The sequence below is a fragment of the Tupaia chinensis genome, unplaced genomic scaffold, assembly GCF_000334495.1.
Source record: "Tupaia chinensis unplaced genomic scaffold, TupChi_1.0 Scaffold000037_11, whole genome shotgun sequence".
Classification (NCBI taxonomy): Eukaryota; Metazoa; Chordata; class Mammalia; order Scandentia; family Tupaiidae; genus Tupaia; species Tupaia belangeri.
In genome coordinates, this window is record NW_006159469.1 from 541652 (window position 1) to 560598 (window position 18947).

Here is an 18947-nt window from a genome sequence, read left to right on the forward strand (position 1 = left end):
ATGGAAGCTGTGCATGAACCTCCACTCAGCAGGCCAACCTGGTCACCACTGCTGCTGAACGTTCAGTCTGCCAGCTAACAACAGCCAGCAACTCTGCGAAGGAGTGTGTAAGCAGATCCTCCCACAGTGGAACTTGAGATATCTACAGCATAGCCAACGGCTTCATGCAACTTCAGGACATACATTGAGATAGAACCACCTAGTAAAGCCACTTTCTGGTTTCTGACCCACAGCAACTCTGATACAGGCGTTTGTTAGTTGAAGGTGTTAATCTTGGACAACTATGGATAACATAAACCTAGCACAAATAAACCTGTTCAGGTAGTCCCAGATAACCTAGACATGACAATAATAGAGGTCTCCCAGGCGTGACACTCTTGCTTTATTTTATTTTCTTAGTACAATATTTTTATTCTTATACCTGTGTGACAAGTAGAATCATGCTCTATGTTTACAGCTGAGTAGCTGATTTCCAAAATTTATGTATTTTTAAATCTATTTTGCCAGAAAATTATACCATGACATTAACAATCTGAAGAATAGTTCCCCCTCTATGTTCTGGCCTTTTCACCCTTCACACATGCAAGATGATGACAGTAGAAACTTACAGAAATCAAAGAGAGAGAGGGGTCAGAGTCACAGGGCAGCTGTGTAATGTTTCTACTCAGTAACACTCACAAAACATGAAAATGTATGATGAATATTACAATTAAAGTTGAGAGTTTATAAAATTGAGGCAAAATGGGATGAACAGATATCTTCACTTCTATTTTCTACTCCCCATGATCATTTGTTCTTCCTGTGGAACAGTTCAGCCTCCTCTGAGTGACCAATGATTCTGATCTCATATCAAGCGCAACTTCTACAGCTTTTTTAATCAGAAAGGGGTTTTTTTGTCTTTTTTTTTTTAATTTATGTAAGTCCCTAGTTGCTGACACTCAAGTAGAAACCATAATCCTTTTCAATAACTTTACTTCCAAGGAATCAGCAGTTAGCATAATGGCTATGTCACTGGACTCCCATGTAGTGTACCGCAGTTCGAGTCCCAGACCCAGTGGCTTAAAACTCATGCCGGGCACGTGTGCATGCGTGCCCAGGATCCTGAGAGGAGAATGGAGAAGAAGAGATGGTGGCATGGCCATCACCCCTGGGGGATGATTTTTCGTTTTCTGCCTCTCTGCCTCTCTCTGTCTGTCTGGCGAGTGCACACACCCTTTAGCAAAATCTTCTCCAAAAAAAATAAATAACTTTACTTCCAAGCATAAATCTGTCTTTTTAATTGCATTTTTGTTGTTGTTATTGTTCAGAAAAAGATTAATTCCATGCCCTTGCAACATAATTTTCCTCTCTGGGTTTCTAACAATGAAACGGTTTCTCAGAGAAATCATCACTGTGGACAAGTTTCTTTGATCAAAAAACTCCAAGCATAAATCTGTCTTTTTAATTGCATTTTTGTTGTTGTTATTGTTCAGAAAAAGATTAATTCCATGCCCTTGCAACATAATTTTCCTCTCTGGGTTTCTAACAATGAAACGGTTTCTCAGAGAAATCATCACTGTGGACAAGTTTCTTTGATCAAAAAACTCTTCTTTCCGAGTCCTTTTCTCAAGTCTTTAAGATCTCATTTATTTCATTTTTCATCTCAAATATGCAATTATTCACTACAAATCTCTTGCAAATAACCCTGGGTCATTTTATTTACTTCTAAATGTCAAGAGATCACTCTAATTCTTTACCTCAATATTATCCTGAAGGAATTTACTTTCATTTTAAAATGATGCAGTCTTTACTGTTAAAATGATGCACAGTCTTTACTGTGGCTGCTGTCACATCCCTGGAAAGAATGTATTAAGTTACTCATTGGTGTTACTTTCAGATCTAGTGGCACCAAGTTGCTGGTGAGCTAAAATCAATTTGCCAGGTAATGAGGCAATCTTCTTTGCACATTTCCCTAATTAGCATTTTTCATATTTAATGGAAATTCTGACCTCACCTTTCTGTCTTCCTCTAAGCAAATGATTAATGCAAAAAAAAAAAATTGACCTTGGATCTTCAAGACCCAGTTTTCAAAACTCCAAACTCCAGTAAATGTTATCTGACTTTGCTCTATCCAAGACTGGTTAGTTGAGGCCCTACAGCTATGCCATTATCTAAGGCAGTCACAGCGTTGTTAGCTAAGATAGGAAACTAAACTAATAACATTGCTTCAAAATTTGGAGCAGTATCTGAGATAGAAATTACAGAAGATAGATGCTCAAGAAATTTAAGTTTTAAAAAAAAAAAAACAATTTGTTATAGGGCATGTCTGCTCAACAGAAAGAGATGGGTCACGGAGAGTGAGAAATAACTCCCTGGGGCAATGGCCATGCTGCAATCCCTTCTTCTCCATTACCCTCTTTTAGCGTCTTTCAAGCGACCAGGTCCAGGACTGCACAGTTGGCCATGTGGGATTCCGCCGCTTTAACCATTGTGCCATCAGCTGGTGACCAAGAAATGTAATTTCTTATCCTTTGTATTTTATATACTTACATGTTATATATGCAAAAAAATCCATGGTATATCAGTTTTCTGAAGTTGCAGTAATAAAATTTAGTGGCTTGAAATAATAGAAATATATTCTTTCACAATTCTGGAAGCCAGAAATCCAAAACCATGATACCAACAAGACTATGTTCGCTTAGAAGTCTGTACAGGAACACCCTCCTTGCTGCTTCCAGCTTTTGGTTGCTACAAGCATTCCCTAGTTTGTAGTTGCATTGCTTCAATCAGTACCTTATTTTATAGTCACAATGACTCCTTTATTTTTGTCATTTTTGTCTTTTCTGTCTCAAAGGTCCCTCTGCCTCTCTTTTATAAAGACCTTTATTTGATTTAGGGCCTACCTGGAAAATTGAGGACGATCATCACATCGTAAGATTCCTGACTTAATTACAAACATTCTTTTTCCAAATAAGTTTGCATTCACAGGTCCCAGAAATTTGACGTAGATATCTTCTGCAGTGCTGTTTTTCAGCTAACACACATGGGTATATGTGAAAGTCCAGACACACACACAAGGAGAAACATTTCTAGTGCTAGTTGAGAAATGGGATACTGAGTCAATGAGGTAATATCATAGTAATTTAGTATTTGTTAATGTCTGTGTTATGTAATCATGTGATATTTTTGTGAGGATGCAAAGCTGCAAAACCTTGGTCCAGGCTTCAAAATGCTAAAATAGAACAAAATACAGTTAATTCTAGAAGCTTACAGAAAAAGAGAAGCAAAAAAGTGTATGTGCTCATATGAGTCAAAAAGAATTAGATTTGAATGCTGGCTACACTACACTCTAGTCCTATGTCCATGAGTGTTCATTTAAGTTTTTATTTTTTCTTTATTAACAAGTAAAGAGGGACCAGCAGATAGTGTGGTAGTTGGGGCTCTGGACTCACATGGTCAACCATAGTTTGAGTCTTGGACCTGGTGGTTTGCTTTCTCTCTCCCATTTTCTCTCTCTGTCCCTCTCTAATGAGCCCACATCTCCTGTAGCAAATTTTAAAAACAATAATAATGGTAAATAAAATTAAATAAATAATTATTTAAAAAATAAACACAATAAATCTTGTGGTAATACCAATAGTTTAGCAAGATGCATGGATAAGCACACTAGTCACTGAGGCAATCTCTCATAATGCACAAGGGATTTAATGAAGACTCAGTACCTACTCATTAGCACCCCTAGGCTTGTACAGTTTCTACTTTATGGTATACTCACAATAATTCTAAGGTACAGCTCTGTTATCTACAATTTATAGGCTAAGAAAAGGTTAGTAATTTACCAAAAAGTCTTGCAACTATTCACTAACACAACCTGAATTCAAAACCAAAACTTTATGACCATAAAACATACCAAACTAAAAATAAGTGAAAAAGTTAATAGATCAAAGCTCAACTTATGAAATATTCACATATTCAAGCATTGCTATGACATGTTTACTAGGTTTAATATCCAGTGAGAAGTGCTGAAATAAGTAAGAGGATGAGTAAGGCATGGAACCTGTCCTAAAGAAACATCGTCCCACTCTGGCTTTGGGAATGACACTGAAATAAGTCATATGGATGCTTGACCATGGGACCAGAGAGTCCAGCCCATCATCAAATTGGGAAATTCTTGGGTATCTTCAAGAATTTGAACATCTAGGAACAGGACATCCTGAATGCAATAAAACATAAAGGCATAGTTTTTCCACATTATTCTCATTCTACAGGTTCTTTTCTACCTTGAACAGAACCTGCTTTAGTTCTTCTATAAACCCCACATTCCCTCAACCACCTACCACCATTCTAGAGAGAAGGGACCTAAGTAGTAGCTTTTACTTCCAACCAGTGAGCCAGGCTACTTCACATACTTTGCCTAGTTAGTGTCAGTCCCCATGAGAGTTATAATCAGCTACTATTTTTTCTTACTTTAAGACCATATCTTAGTCAAGACTGAGGTATTTTGAAACTTTTAGATTTCAGTCTAAAAGACTGGCTCCTTGGATAGCGTCATCAGTCTGAATTTAATGGAGGTTTTCTCACATTTGTTCACTTTGTTGTAAAAAACTAGAGTACCTGCCTTTCACATCCTGAAGCTTTCCCTATTCCCACTGATCCATCCCTTCCCTGGCATGCTGCCAAGTGAGACTCAATTAAAGTGTGTGACAAGTAAATAAGATGAACAGAGAAGTGTGTAACAAATGAATTGAATGAACAAAGGTATATATAACAAATGAATTAAATGAATAGAAAGGGGGAAGTATTCAGAGGTCCCAGTGAGGGGAGAGAGCTATACACAGGCTTAGGTATGTACTGGGCTATAGAGAATAAATAATAGAGTAGCCTAATTTAGAGAAGTCCAGTCTCCTTAGATATTTTTCCCCACATTAGTAAGTCAACTTCCATCATGTACTTGAAGAAAATTTTTGTCAAATTACTGTCTCAGGTCACTTTAAATAAAGGTGAGGTCAGTACTCAAAACAGCGAAGTATTCCTATGATTGGAAAATAACCTATTTCCTAAGGAGAGAGGATGTGTTAAACTGTTGCGTAGATATTCTGGTGGGCTGTATTGATTTACGGTGTGTGGATTTTTTTTCTAACAATGAAAGAGAAAGTTGGGACCAGCAGTTAGCGTAATGGCTATGTCACTGGACTCCCATGTAGTCGACTGTGGTTCACATCCTGGACCTGGTGGCTTAAACTCATGCCAGGTGCATGTACGTGCGTGCCCAAGATCCCGAGAGGAGAATGGAGGAGAAGGGATTGCGGCATGGTCATCCCCCCTGAGGAGTGATTTCTCGCTTTCTGTCTCTCTGTCTCTGTCTGCCTGGTGAGCACACGTTCCCTATAGCAAAAACCTCTCCAAAAAAAAAAAAAAAAGAGAGAGAGAGAGAAAGTGACCCCAAGATTCTTGGAATCAGTTGTGGCAAGTATCAGTAGTGTGCTTATTCAGGGAAATGTGTTAATCCAACCAAGATTTATTTCAAATGCATTCAATCACCTACCCAGTACTCTGTGCCACCTGTGATTCTGTGTCAGTGGTAATTTTCTTGAGTAATATAAGCTTTATTAACAGAACCAAATCCAAAGAGGAAGCAAAACAGGTGCAAGGTATATCTCTCCTGTCATATTTCACAGACTGTCAGTGTAAATCACCCAGATGCTTATGCATAATTACAAAATAGGATTCATAGCTAGCACCAAAGCATTCTAAGGCTGATGATCCAGTCCATAGATTAGACTTGTTCCATTACCCACTTTCTTTCTATTTCAGCACTTTGTTATCACCTCTATCATACTGGCAAGAACTTTTAAAAATATAAAAAACTCAGACTAATCTGTGAAGAATTTAGGGTGACAGAGAAGATGATTTAGTTTAGGAATGAAGCAATTGACTGAGATGACATTTTTGGATGATGTGTCAACTTCAGTGCAAACTTTCCCCAGGCCTGTTCATGCCATGAATGTCTATATTCACTAGCATAATAATGCCTTCTAGATCCTCCTTGAAGTGAGTACCTTCTTTTAAAAGGCTTACCTCATTTTTAATGTGAAGCTATGTGAAGTAGGTTTACAAAAAAATTAGGCTAGTCTCACAGCAAAACCAAGAGGAGCAAGATCTGATTCATATCCTGCAATTGTTATGACCTATAGACGGTATGAAAACCACAAATAGAATGCGACCCTGACTCCAATCTACTAAAGAGCTCTAAAGGCTTTACCAAGGGAGCATTCCAGTGACAGCATCACCCAAGGTGAGCCATCATCATCCTACTCCCTGTAGAAGGACACCGTATTGTGAAACACAAACTTAAAAGACTTCATCTTTTCTTTTTCTTCCTTTGGCATTTTCCAGGAAAGTGAGTCTGTGGGTGAACTTTACATTTTACTTCTGATTTTTCTTAGATTTCTACATTGATTGTCAGACATTGCTTTACTCTTGCTACTTGGTATCCTCTGAGTCTGCCAGGGGGTGTTTTGCTCCCTACTCACTGGAGTCACAGGGAGGATAAAAATGATGATCACAGGGGCCACAGGTGAAATAATGGTTAAGGCACTGTACTTCCATGTAGTCAACATGATTCAAGTTCCAGATCCGGTGACTTAAAACTCATGCCAAGCACATATGCATGCATGCCCAAAATCCTGAGAGGAGAATGGAAGAGAAGGGACTATGGCTTGGCCATCCATCATGGGGCAGGGGGTGGGAGGGGATGGTGACTTCTTGCTTTCTGTCTCTCTGTCTCCCTCTGACTCTATGGTGACCTCACGTACTCTATAGCAAAAATCCCTCTCAAAAAAAAAAAATGACAATCACAGTAACTGCCTTTTACTTAGCATTTACCAAGAAATTGCCATACACAAGGCACTGTGACAAGTTCTTTGTGGTTTATTATATGAGCTGGTCACAATAAGGTATAGCCAAGAAACAGCTCTCTTTTTTCTCCAATTACAGGCCCAGCCTGAGAAAATCTCAGGCAGTTCCAACCATTTTCATCCACTTTAACTAAGACCAACTTCCAAAATTTAAAAGTCTATTAGAGTGATACCAAAAACATCAAGAGTATGTATAAAGTGGTCCTTCAGTATTAGTAGAAAGTGCATGGGGACCTAGTGTGGTTCTTTATAGTTTTCTCATTGAAAAAATATTAATGTTTATTTCTTCAGAGCAAGACGGAGGATCCCAGACAGGATCTTGATGCCACAACCCACCCCAGCATCGACCAGCAAGGGTCATAGGCATACCTGTACACCTGCACCCAGCATGTACAGGGAGATCTTGGAACATGAACTGGGGACACTACAGCTAAGCTGGCTGCCCTGTCCTAAGACTCTTGCTTCTCTCATTTCTCTCTTTTTTCTATCTTTTCTTCTGTGAATTCCAGATACTTTCAGTTAAGCCAGCCATCCATAGGGAAAAATTGTCTCTCCTAGATCTTATGGAATATCATAACATTTTTTATAGGTGTTTCCAATTTTTTATTTCATTTTCTTTTATACATTCAATCACATTATTATTTGACCTACAAAATGGATATTTCAACATGTGAACATTTCTTCCTAGTACAGTTGATAAAACTACAAAATATCTTCAACAGATAATACCACATTTCTTTGTGCCATTAATGCTTTGCCTCCCTATTTTTCTTCTAAATGTCCTTCCTCAGACCCTCCTCTTTCACACACACTATATCTGGTATTTACAACTATATACTGTGTTTTTTTGGTATACTTTGTCATAAAATGTTTTAATAAGGTAATTCATAGTGGTATGACAATAATGATGCTCCATAATGCTGGGGTTAAGATCGGATGGGAGGGAACCAGCAGTTAGCGTAATGGCTATGTCGCTGGACTCCCACGTAGTTGACCGCAGTTCGTGTCCCGGACCCGGTGGCTTAAAACTCACACCGGGCGCGTGTGCGTGCGTGCCCAAGATCCCGGGAGGAGACTGGAGGAGAAGGGATTGTGGCGTGACCATCCCCCCTGGGGGGTGATTTCTCACTTTCTGTCTCTATGTCTCTGTCTGTCTGTCTGGCGAGCTCATGCGCCCTATAGTGAAAACCTCTCCAAAAGCAAAAAAAAGATCGGATGGGAGACAGAGGCATAACCAGAGTCTGTGGAGGCTTGCAGGTGTGAACTACAGTCATGCATATAAGATCAGACACATTCAGTACATGCAGATGGGGACAGGGGTTGGGTAGATGGCCAGTACAGTCTAAATCTGGCTCAGCATGGACATCTGTTTTTACTGCCTTATAATTAGCAATATTCCCTCTCTGACCCTTGGACCAGGAAGGCACTGATATGAGGTTGGTGTTTGGTTCTCTTCCTGCTTGCTTGAGCACCTATAAAATTAAGAATTGGGCCTTAGTTCACCTTAGTAGTATACTGCAACAGTTTTGACAATGAACTCATTAAAAGACCTATTCTGGAAAGTGCCCTGTCTTAGTCCTTTACTGTGTCACTAAACAGAAATACCTGAGACTGAGCAATTTATAAAGAATAGAGATTTATTTGACTCATGACTATGGTGGCTGGAAAGTCCAAAGCATGAGCCCAGCATCTGGTCAAACTCCGGTGTGAAGACACAGCATAGTTAAGAGAAGCAAGCAGGTCAGCAACTACATGCAGAGAGAGGAAGAGACAGAGAAACAGAGACAGACAGAAAAAGAGGGAGAGAGAATAGAGTTTTCCAGTTCCTCAGTTTGTCTTCTCATACTCTAAGCCACTTGAATTTTCCTGTCTACAATAAAGGTGGATCTTCCTCTTAAAAGTCTTACCATTGAGCCGGCCAGTGTCATGGTAGTTAAGGTTGCTGGATCCCACATGGCTGATTGCCCATTTTGAGTCTTGGACCTGGAGCCTTGAAAAACATGTTAGGCATGTGTGTGTGTGTGTGTGTGTGTGTGTGTGTGTGTGTGTGTGTGTGTGTGTGTGCCCAAGACCCTGTAAGGAGAAATGGAGGAGAAAGGATTGTGGCGTTACCATCCCCCATGGGAAGTGCTCTCTCACTCTCTCTTTCTCTCTGTCTGGTAAATGCACATGCCCTCTAGCAAAACTTTTTTAAATAAAAAAGTAAAAAGTCTCACCACCTCCCAATGTCATTACATTAGGGACCATATTCTAAAACATGAACCTTTGAGAGACAAACCTTTATCTAAACCATAGCAGAATCTATTAAATGCTTCCCACAAGTCTTGGCTATAGTTAACTGTAGTTAATCTCCATCTTGGAGAAGAGAAAAAGGATGGCCCTATCTCTTCACTATGTATGTATATACCTCATTATTTAATCCCCCAGCAACTAAATCAATAGGGGAATCATTAACCTTTATTTAAAGAAACTAATCTGAGGCCCAGAATGGTTCTTAAGTCCCTTGTAGATCAACCAAAAGTCAAAAACATCATATTTCAGCAAAACATTAATATTTATACTGAGCAGAAAATAAAGCTCATAATTACCACTATGTCATTCTGGTCAAGTGTTACCAACAAATCAACTACTGAAAATCACAATAAAATAAAAATTCCTTTTTGTTTCCAGTGCTTTTTGGCAAGATTGTGAATCTGTAGTTGAGTGACTCTGAAATGTGTATCTGTTAAAGGAGGGAATAAACTTGTCATGACTGGGTCAGAGATTTCCAAGAAACAACAGAAAAGAAACCAGGAGTTACTACCAAACACCTAACCATGCGTGCACTTTTTCAAGTTTGTCAAAATTTTCAAAACTTTATGAAGCAAGTGATTTTATTAGTTCACTTTAACAAAGTAAACAAGGCACAAAAAGGTAAGTAAACAACAGAGCCAGAATTTGAACTTGGGCCATTTATTACCAGAAACCGAAGTGTTTTAGCCACTGTACTACTGGCTCATGTGTAAATGAGAAATGATGAACATAGAAACCCTCAATTTAGAAGCTACACAGTACAAGACATTCAAGGAAATGAGAATGACATCAGTTACCCCCAAAAAAGTGGTCCCAGCTTCAACCCAATAGGAGGGTGCAGGAGGGCACAAATGGTTGGATGAGGAATCAACACCTATCAGTCAAACATCAGACTCACAGTTGTGACAGCCATGAGACTCCAAATAGCCAGATCCCAGGTTGCCCAGCCCCTGAGCAATCTCCTGTTGTGAGACACCCAAGATGCCCCCCTGGTGAGAAAGAAAAATGTCCTTGTGACATAGGAAGACACAGGGAAGAAAATGGAAAAATTAAGAATACTAGTATTACAAATTTCAAGCTGGCTACTAAATGAAACAATGGCATTCAGTCACTCAGGCTGAAACACTTTGGAATCACATCCATAGCAGGGAGATAATGCCCAGAAATACAGAAATTGACATTTTCTCATGACCCAGCTTGCTCCCTAGTAAGCAAATAATTCCATGAAAAACCCAATGCTTCTGGGTAGAAAAGATGTTTCTTGTCCTACTTATCTCATTTCAGGTTTCTTGGGACAAGCATGTGAAGTGTGTGTGTGTGTGTGTGTGTGTGTGTGTGAGAGAGAGAGAGAGAGAAAGAGAGAAAGAAAGAGAGAGAGAGAGAGACCAGTAGGGTCCTTGTTCTCAGAAACAATCAACGATCACACTTAGCATGGTAACTTATTAAGAAAACCCTGTTCAGAATCTAGTCCTCACCCACCCACAAGTTTGCACACATAGTAAGGACCATTTGTCCAACCTTGGCTAAGTCCTTTGCTGGTCTCATGGTGAAGTCTCAGAATGCTATCAGTTGAATATCATTAACACCACTTTTATTTTACAGAAATAAACAGAGCTATCATTTATCGGTGGGCCGGAAAACTAAGCCTGCAATTTTGCGTGATTCTCTCGCATTTCATGCAATGACACCAAAACCCTGAAGCACAATAGTTTCTATGTATCAAGCATGTAGGCTGAGGCTTATAAAAGCAACGTAACCAATGTTGATGTGCAAGATTTTAGAGATAGGAAATCTAATCTAATTCTACAGATTAAATGTCCATTTAAATTACTTAAATCTCTCTAAGCCTCAACTTTCTCCTTTGTTAAATGGGCTGTAACAGCTCACACAAGGGATCACCTCAGATTTCTGCACACAAATCATCTGAGTTCTAGTTAAAACGTGGTCTCTAATTCAGGAGGTCTAGGGCAGGACCTGCGGGCCTATATTTCTAACCAGCTCCAAGGTGATACATATGCTGCTAGTCTGGGGACCACATTTTGAAGAGCAAAGATTTTTCTGGGTTTTGGTTTTCATATATAAATGGTATAATGCACATAAAGTTCTTGGAACCTGGTACAGAGTGAGCATCCCATAACTATTAGCTGTTCTTGTTATTATTACAGTCAATTCTAAATTACCAGGTGGCTCAAAGTTAGTGCTTGGGAATTCTAAAAAAATCTTTACAATGTCCTGAGAGGTTCTTTAAAGACCACAGTAGTGGGCAAAAAGTAGTGTGACATCATGAAAACAGCAAAAGATCTGAATCTGAAATGTCTATAAGAGCTTTTAGGATAGGGTCAGCAGATGGCATAGCATTTACATTGCTGGACTCCACATGGACAATCACGGTTCAAGTTCCAGACCCAGTGAATTAAAACTCACACCGGGAGCATGTGTGTACATGCCCAAGATCCTGCGAAAAGAATGAAGGAGAAGGGATTGCAATGTGACTATTCCTCTCACACACACACACACACCAGCCTCACTCCCCACCCCCCTGCCAAGGAGTGATTGATTTCTCACTTTCTCTCTCACTGCCTCTGTGTGTGTGTGTGTGTGTGTGTGTGTGTGTGTGTGTGTCTGGTGAGTACATGTGCCTCAAGGCAAAAATCTCTTTAAAAAAATCTTTTAGGATAACACTAATTGCCCTAGTTAGTGGATGGAATTGTTGTAAAACTCTAACATAACAATATATGAGAAAGTTCTCTAAAATAAGCATTAAAGTATTGTGTGTGCACAAGGTAGTCATAGTATTTCTGCGTTAAGTGTAGACAGTTCCCAGCCACTCTGCCCTCCCCATTTTCTTCTTCAACCCATTCTCTTAACCATACATAAGTCTGCCTCCTCTAAGTAAACTGAAATATTCTGTCATACAAAATGGTAGCAAATGCTGAAGGTGATGAACAGATGGCCCCAGACTTTAATTCTCATCTCAGAGGAGTAAGACCTTGAGAACCAAGTTCAGGTTGAGGCCTGGGGAAAATATTAAAGAAAGACTTGAACTGGATTTTCATTCAGGTTCAAGGCTAAAAAGGGAATAGGGGTCCTCCAGTTCCTGCCCTCTCTAGGACAGGAGCCCACATGCTGTCTGAAGTCAATACCCCAGCTAGCAATGATGTGACTTGGTACCTTTAGATCCATTCTGTGGTCTGTGTGGCATCCTCAGCAGCAAGAGTCAGGTAGCCAACTCTTTCAAGATGTATAGGGTGGTTCCCATATCATGTGAAAGTCTTTCCATTAAGCTTAGCAGTTAGCTTGGGGGTGGGGGTGGGGGAAGGAAGATAAGGAGGAGGAGGAGGAGAAAAAGAGAAGGAGGAGAAGGAGAAGGACGGAGAGGAGGAGGAGGAGGAGCCATATTTACAAGTACACTGGTTAGCAGTTATACAAAAGAAAAGATTCCACTTCAGATGAATAGATATCTGACATGAAATTTTATAGTATTTGGTACAGTGAAAAATGACCACCAGCTCAAACATAAGAAACAATCTTAGAGTTAAAATGTGCAATTGTATTCAGATCTCAGCCTATATTGCTAGCTTATTATGACAAAGCCTAATGGCCAGTAAAACCAGCATAGGCTAGTTATATGCAAGACTTTTGAGGCAGACAATTGTCATGAGTCAAAATTCATTAATTTAAATTCTGACTCATTTTTTTTCCAGCTGTGAGACAAGTTAACTTTCTGGGTCTTAGTTACTTTTGCTATGAAAATGAAACTGATGAAAGAGTCTATCCCATATGGTTGCTCTTAGGATTAAATAAATAAGTTAGTATGTATAAAGTGCTTAAAATGGTGAGTAGACAGAACAAGCACCCCCAAATCAAGCTATTATTATTTTATAACCTTAACAAATCAATTGACCTCTCTGAGTCACTTTTCCTCATCCGTGACAGAATAAATACATTCTAGGGTCTAGACAACGGTTCAGCTATAAGACTAACCTACATGGGAAGGTTCCAGGTTCACATCCAGAGACTGTCCCAAGTAAGCCAGGTTTGCCCATGATCTGGACTGGCTGAGCCTGGGGGTGGATCATGACTTCCAGACCCTGTTGGGAGTGTTGCCTCTCTTTTTGCATTCTCATAGGTGCATGCTCATAAATATTATTTATTTATAACAAATTTAACTAGATGAGTGTTCAGGTTCACTCAAGCCTCAATAATTTTTTAAAAACAATAAACTTTTTAAAAAAGAATAGATATATTCTAAGGGTAAAAAGAAATAATGTATGTGGAGGCACTCTGAAATGTTAAAAGAGCTATACAAATTGTGAGATGATATTATGTTTGCCACTACAAAGAGAATTTTTATTTTGTGCCACACTTCTGTTTGGTAAACAGTGTGCATTCTCACTGGAATGAATATCCAACAATTTTTCTGAATCCCTGGCATCTCCTCCAGAACCTTGACCTGCCAATAGCTCTTACTCTGACACATTCAGAGGTCGCTAGAAGGAGGACTTAATTAATACAAATTTAAAAAGAATGTGAACTTGACGTTAACCCACTGCTTGGAGCAGGAACAAATCTGCAACAAAGCAAATCCTCCCCAGAGGTGTAACCCATATTTTTAACAAATTATTTTTAATTTCTACACAATTCTAGATCCTTTGTAGGTACTCAATACAGAAATGAAAGACCTACTGAACTCAGTGTTCAGGTTCACTCAAGCCCTAGAAGTCACAGATTTATAAAAAAAAGTGATCCTTAGTTGACTGCAAGTCCTTTGGACAGTGTCATCACTGCAAAAAGTTGACCCTGATAACCTGTTATGAGTGGGAAGCTCATTATTCCCATAGTGGTGAAATATTTGTGCATTTCTTCTACAGTGAGGAGTACTTCAAGGGATCACATAGTCCATACTTAGCAAATCCCAAGAAGTAATCTAGTGTAGAGGTGATAAACATGAGCTCTTCAGAGAGATGATGGTTTCCACCCCAATTCCAACACCTAATGGTTGTGTAAACCATGTAAACTTGAGAAAATTATCTACTTACTGTCAGTAACATGGAAAAATAATAGCACTAGCCTACATTCTTCTCTATTGTTGGTAACTATTTAACCCCAAAACAGCATAAACCAGTAGTGTCTATGGTCAGGCATCAGCAGTGCCCGACCTGGAAGGTTCTTGCTCAGGGTCTCCCATGAGGTTGCAGTCAACTGTCAACCAGGGCTGGGTCATCTGGAATAAGAAGATTCACATCAAGTTCCCTCATGTGGCTGTCAGCAGGCCTTACATCCTCACTGATGGTTGTATGGAGTCCTCCATTCTTCACCAAAAAGGAAGCTGAAGTCTTTTATAGCCTAGTCTTGGAAGTGACATAAAAATCCTTTCAGCCCCATGCTGTTGGTCATGCAGACCAATCAACCCTTGTACAAGGTCAGAAGTAACTACATGACATTAACACCAGAAGGGGTTTGGGGGAGCCACCTTGGAGATGGCCTACTATGCTGATGTGATGGAGTCAAGAGGAACGTTAGTAACTTAATGTGTGTAAAAAGCTTCAAACAGTATCCAGCACATCATAAGCACTCAATGAAATGTTTACTATCATCATAGTTGTTTTGTTTTGTTGTTATGAGCACTGAGGTTTAACTGGTAACCATTGAACCAGAAATTTAACCCAGCCCTGACATTAACAATTTGTTCTAACAAATCATCTATATGTAGAATTTTTTTATGCAACTTGTCGCTCAGATTCTTCCTTTTCTTTTAAAACAGGTGCTTGCCAAGGAATAAATCTAGCCCACAAACCTTAAAAATAAGTCCCTTTATCTCCCAATCACTTTAGAAGTTTACAAATGCAAATATCAAAATACTGATATTAAACCTTTAGGAGATTTTATTTTCTCACACAACAAGAAGTCTGAATACGGGCAGTACCAAGGTTGGTCTGGGGCTCAGCTGTGTCATCAAGGATTCATGCCTACTCCATCTCTCATTTCTGCTGTCCTGGGTGCATATGTGGCATGTCAGTTCATGAGAGGAAGAGGGCTGCAGCAGCTTTAACCACAAACTAGTGCAAAGACAGGAAAAAGGAAGGTGGGAATAGCAAGGGCAGTGAGAGAATGTTTTATGTGTCTCTGTTTTGTTTTCTTTTTAATTTTTTAAAATTATTTTATTTTATTTATTGTTATTATTTTTTTAATTTGCTATAGGACTTTTGCACTCACAAAAGAGAGAGAGTGGGAAAGTAAGCTGTCAGGTCTGAGATTTAAATGCAGTAGGCCATATGGGAATCCAGTGCCTTAAACACCATGCCACCTTCTGGACCCCATTCTTTTGTTTTCTTAATTAGATAAAAAAAAAACTTTCTCAGAGCTTTCCAAGTAACTTTCCTGTACACATCATAAGCCCTAACTGCCACACATACCCACCCCTAGATGCAAGAGAGGTTGCAGACATATTATTTTCTGAGATGCAGTCCTTGGCAGAGCAATCATGGAAGACCAAGGGAAAGAAATGATGTCACCTTGAGCTACTATAACATGATATCATAGACTAGATGACTTAAATAACAGACTTTTATTTCTCACAGTTTTGGAGCATAATTAAGTTTCTGGTAAAGGCTCTCTTCCTGGCTTCTCTTTGGGTACACAAATGGTCTTTTTTGGAGCAAGATTGTTTCTTCCTCTTCTTGTAAGTGAATGAATCCCATCAAGAGGGTTCTACCCTCAAGACCTCATCTAACCCTAATCACCTCCCAAAGGCCTCACTTCCTTTTTTCCATAAGTGTTTTAGTTTTTACATTTAATCACTGTGTATCATTACAGCATACTGAGGACAGATGTCTGACTGCTTTTTCCTATTTCCAAAATCTTTTCCAGAGGGTCTGGAAGGAGTCATGCCCATAAACATTAAAAGATCATTTTGACCCATTGATAACAGGACTCTTCCTACATCCTGTTTCTGGCATAGTATTTTTCTGATACATATTAAGCCCCTTATCTTTGTTAAAGTACATTCTTTTGCTTAGCTCTTAAAACTGTAAAACCCACCTCTAACCTACAAGCCCCCACTTCTACACATGCCGCCTTTTGGGGCCAGACCAATGGGAAAACTTCACTAAATTCCAAACTTTGTCTCTTGCTCTCAAAACCAAATAAAAGGAACTCCCATATCTGAGCATCCTGAGAAAGGCATATTTACCTTTCTCAAGGTCAGTCACATATATTCATGTTTAGAAATAAACCACATTAATTATTACTGCTGCAGAGTTGGTTATCTCCATTGACAATACCAAATGAATTTTACCATCATGAAAACCCTATATATCAGTTCAGTCTAATACCACTACTTTGGGAGTTAGTGTTTCAGCATATGAATGGAGAGGCAGGGTGTAAACATTTTGTCCTTAGTGAGGAGTTAAACAAGAGTCTCCCACATTCCTCAGGTTGGTTATCTTATTTTGAAAAACTGCTAAAATTCTCCCTACCTAGAATAAAAATATGCATAAGTCAGGAAAGCTATTAGCCAAGCATCTCATCTGCAATTGATTAAGTCTTATTTACCCAGAATCATCTGTAAAAAAGGGTGTTGCAAATTACTGAATTTTGCAGGTAAGTTCTAAAGTGTACTATAGTTGAATCATTTTTACAACCATCTTTATTAAAAAGATTTTCTTCCATGTCTTACTTGGTAGTCTGTCTGAATACAGTTTCATTAATGGCAAAGCTGCTGTTATGGGCATCAGTTATTGCTCTGTGAATAAACAGTGTGATGCCTCTGTCAGTTTTGTTTGCTCCAACACTGAAGGTCCCTATCTTGCTCAACCTGCTGCAGATAATCTCTTCTGCATCTTAAAATATCTGCAATTCCTTGCAAAAGTAGCTCCTCCACTAAAGTCATCCTTGTTTTTTGCTGTCACTCATGTCTCCTTGGAACTTCTAGGGTTAGTACCTAGTAACTCAGGTCAACATGAAGTCATCCTTATTTTTTGCTGTCACTCATGTCTCCCTGGAACTTCTAATGTTAGTACCTAGTAACTCAGGTCAACACTGAGGAACAAACACCAAAAGAATCCAGGAAGAGTCCCCTGCTTCCCTATAGGAATTCAGCAATTAGGACTGCCAAAGAAGTACCTCAAAGGTGTCCAAACTTTCTCTCTTTTCAGACCAGGTGCAGACCCCAGGTGATATTTGACCAGCCCTTCACTGTGACTGGTGAAGTTTAAAGCAGTTCAAGGCACCTTTCAAAAACTGAATTGAGGTTATGCCCTGACCACAAAAATAGCCATTTTGATGGAGGGGGGATGGATGATCTGGCTCCCTGAGGTCCAGCCACACGGGGCAGGCCTCTATATGTTGAAGGAGCACAGGAGAAGTTGCCTGAGGTGGACCATTGGTTGTCTCCACTCTCCTAAATAGAACTGTGAACTAGAACTGGTACTACTTGAACTCAGGGAATCGAAGGCTTAGTTTCATGTTTAACAATGGCTTCCAAAGTTTTAAATGAACTCAGATGTTCTCACTATTCAAGTTGGGCAATAATGTATCATGACAGAGCTTTGATAACTTTTAAATATATATCAAACTTTATAATTAACCAACTGAGTGATCTTTCATACCTCTATGGCTTTCATGTATGAGAATTTAATTCACAGAGGCTCAAGAGCCAGGTATTTTAGACAAAACTCAGGTGAGATTTCCTGGGTTTTCTGTGCTAGAATTTAATTCCTTGGGCTGCAAAAAAAGAGTATACTCCTTTGCAGATTGTTTAATTGATGGTCCTATCTATGGAGACATGCAATGTTAGCTTTGGCAAGTTCTTTATTTTCTTGACTGTGATAGAAATCCTGTCTTAAAATAAAAACTCTCCCATGCATCACATGCCCTGATTTTTGTGAAATAGAGAAGGCAAGGTTAAATTAAATTCGTGTGAGTTCTTACTATAAGCATTAGATCATATAGGATAGACATGGCTCAGAGTGGGGTTTTTAACACCTGAACTAGTGAAAGGGTCTCCACTAAAAGATTCCATGCAGGGTTTGAGATTTACAAAGCAAGCACTGGTCTGGTTACTCTAAAAAAATCAGAGCAGAATTAACAGGATCAAGGAGTCCCTCCGATGAGCTAATAAAGTTAGGTTAGCACATACTTAACTAAATTAAACTTTAGTTATAAAAATAATGTCATTCATAATCACATACAGTCAATCCTTGATACTCACAGATTCCACATTTACAAGGTCACATACTCACTAAAATTTATTGGTAACCCTCAAAATCAATACTCATGGTGTGTTCATGGTCATTAGTAGACATGTGCAGAGTGGAAAAACTGAGTTGCTCAGCACGTATAGGTCAAACCAGTGTCATTCTGCTTTCTTGTTTGCAGCTCTTATGTTATAAATTTTGTGGTCTATCTGGTGCCACAATTTTTGCACTTTTGTACTTTTCCTTGGTGACTTTCTATTTAAAATTGCCCCAAGCATAATACTGAAGTACTGTCTAGTTTCCCCAATAACAAAAAGATTGTGGTTCATACTGTAGAGAAAATACATGTTCAATGTATTTGCTTCATTCAGGTATGAGTTCTAGTGCTGTTGGCCTGGAGTTCAATGTAATGAATCAACAACATATATCAAGTAAGATGTCTTTTAACAGAAATACACATATAACAAAGTTACGTATTGATTAGTTGGTAAAAATTGTGTAACAGAAACCCAATCCTGTATTTCTTCTGGGGGCAGTAGTTGTATTTGCTAATTCAGTGTTT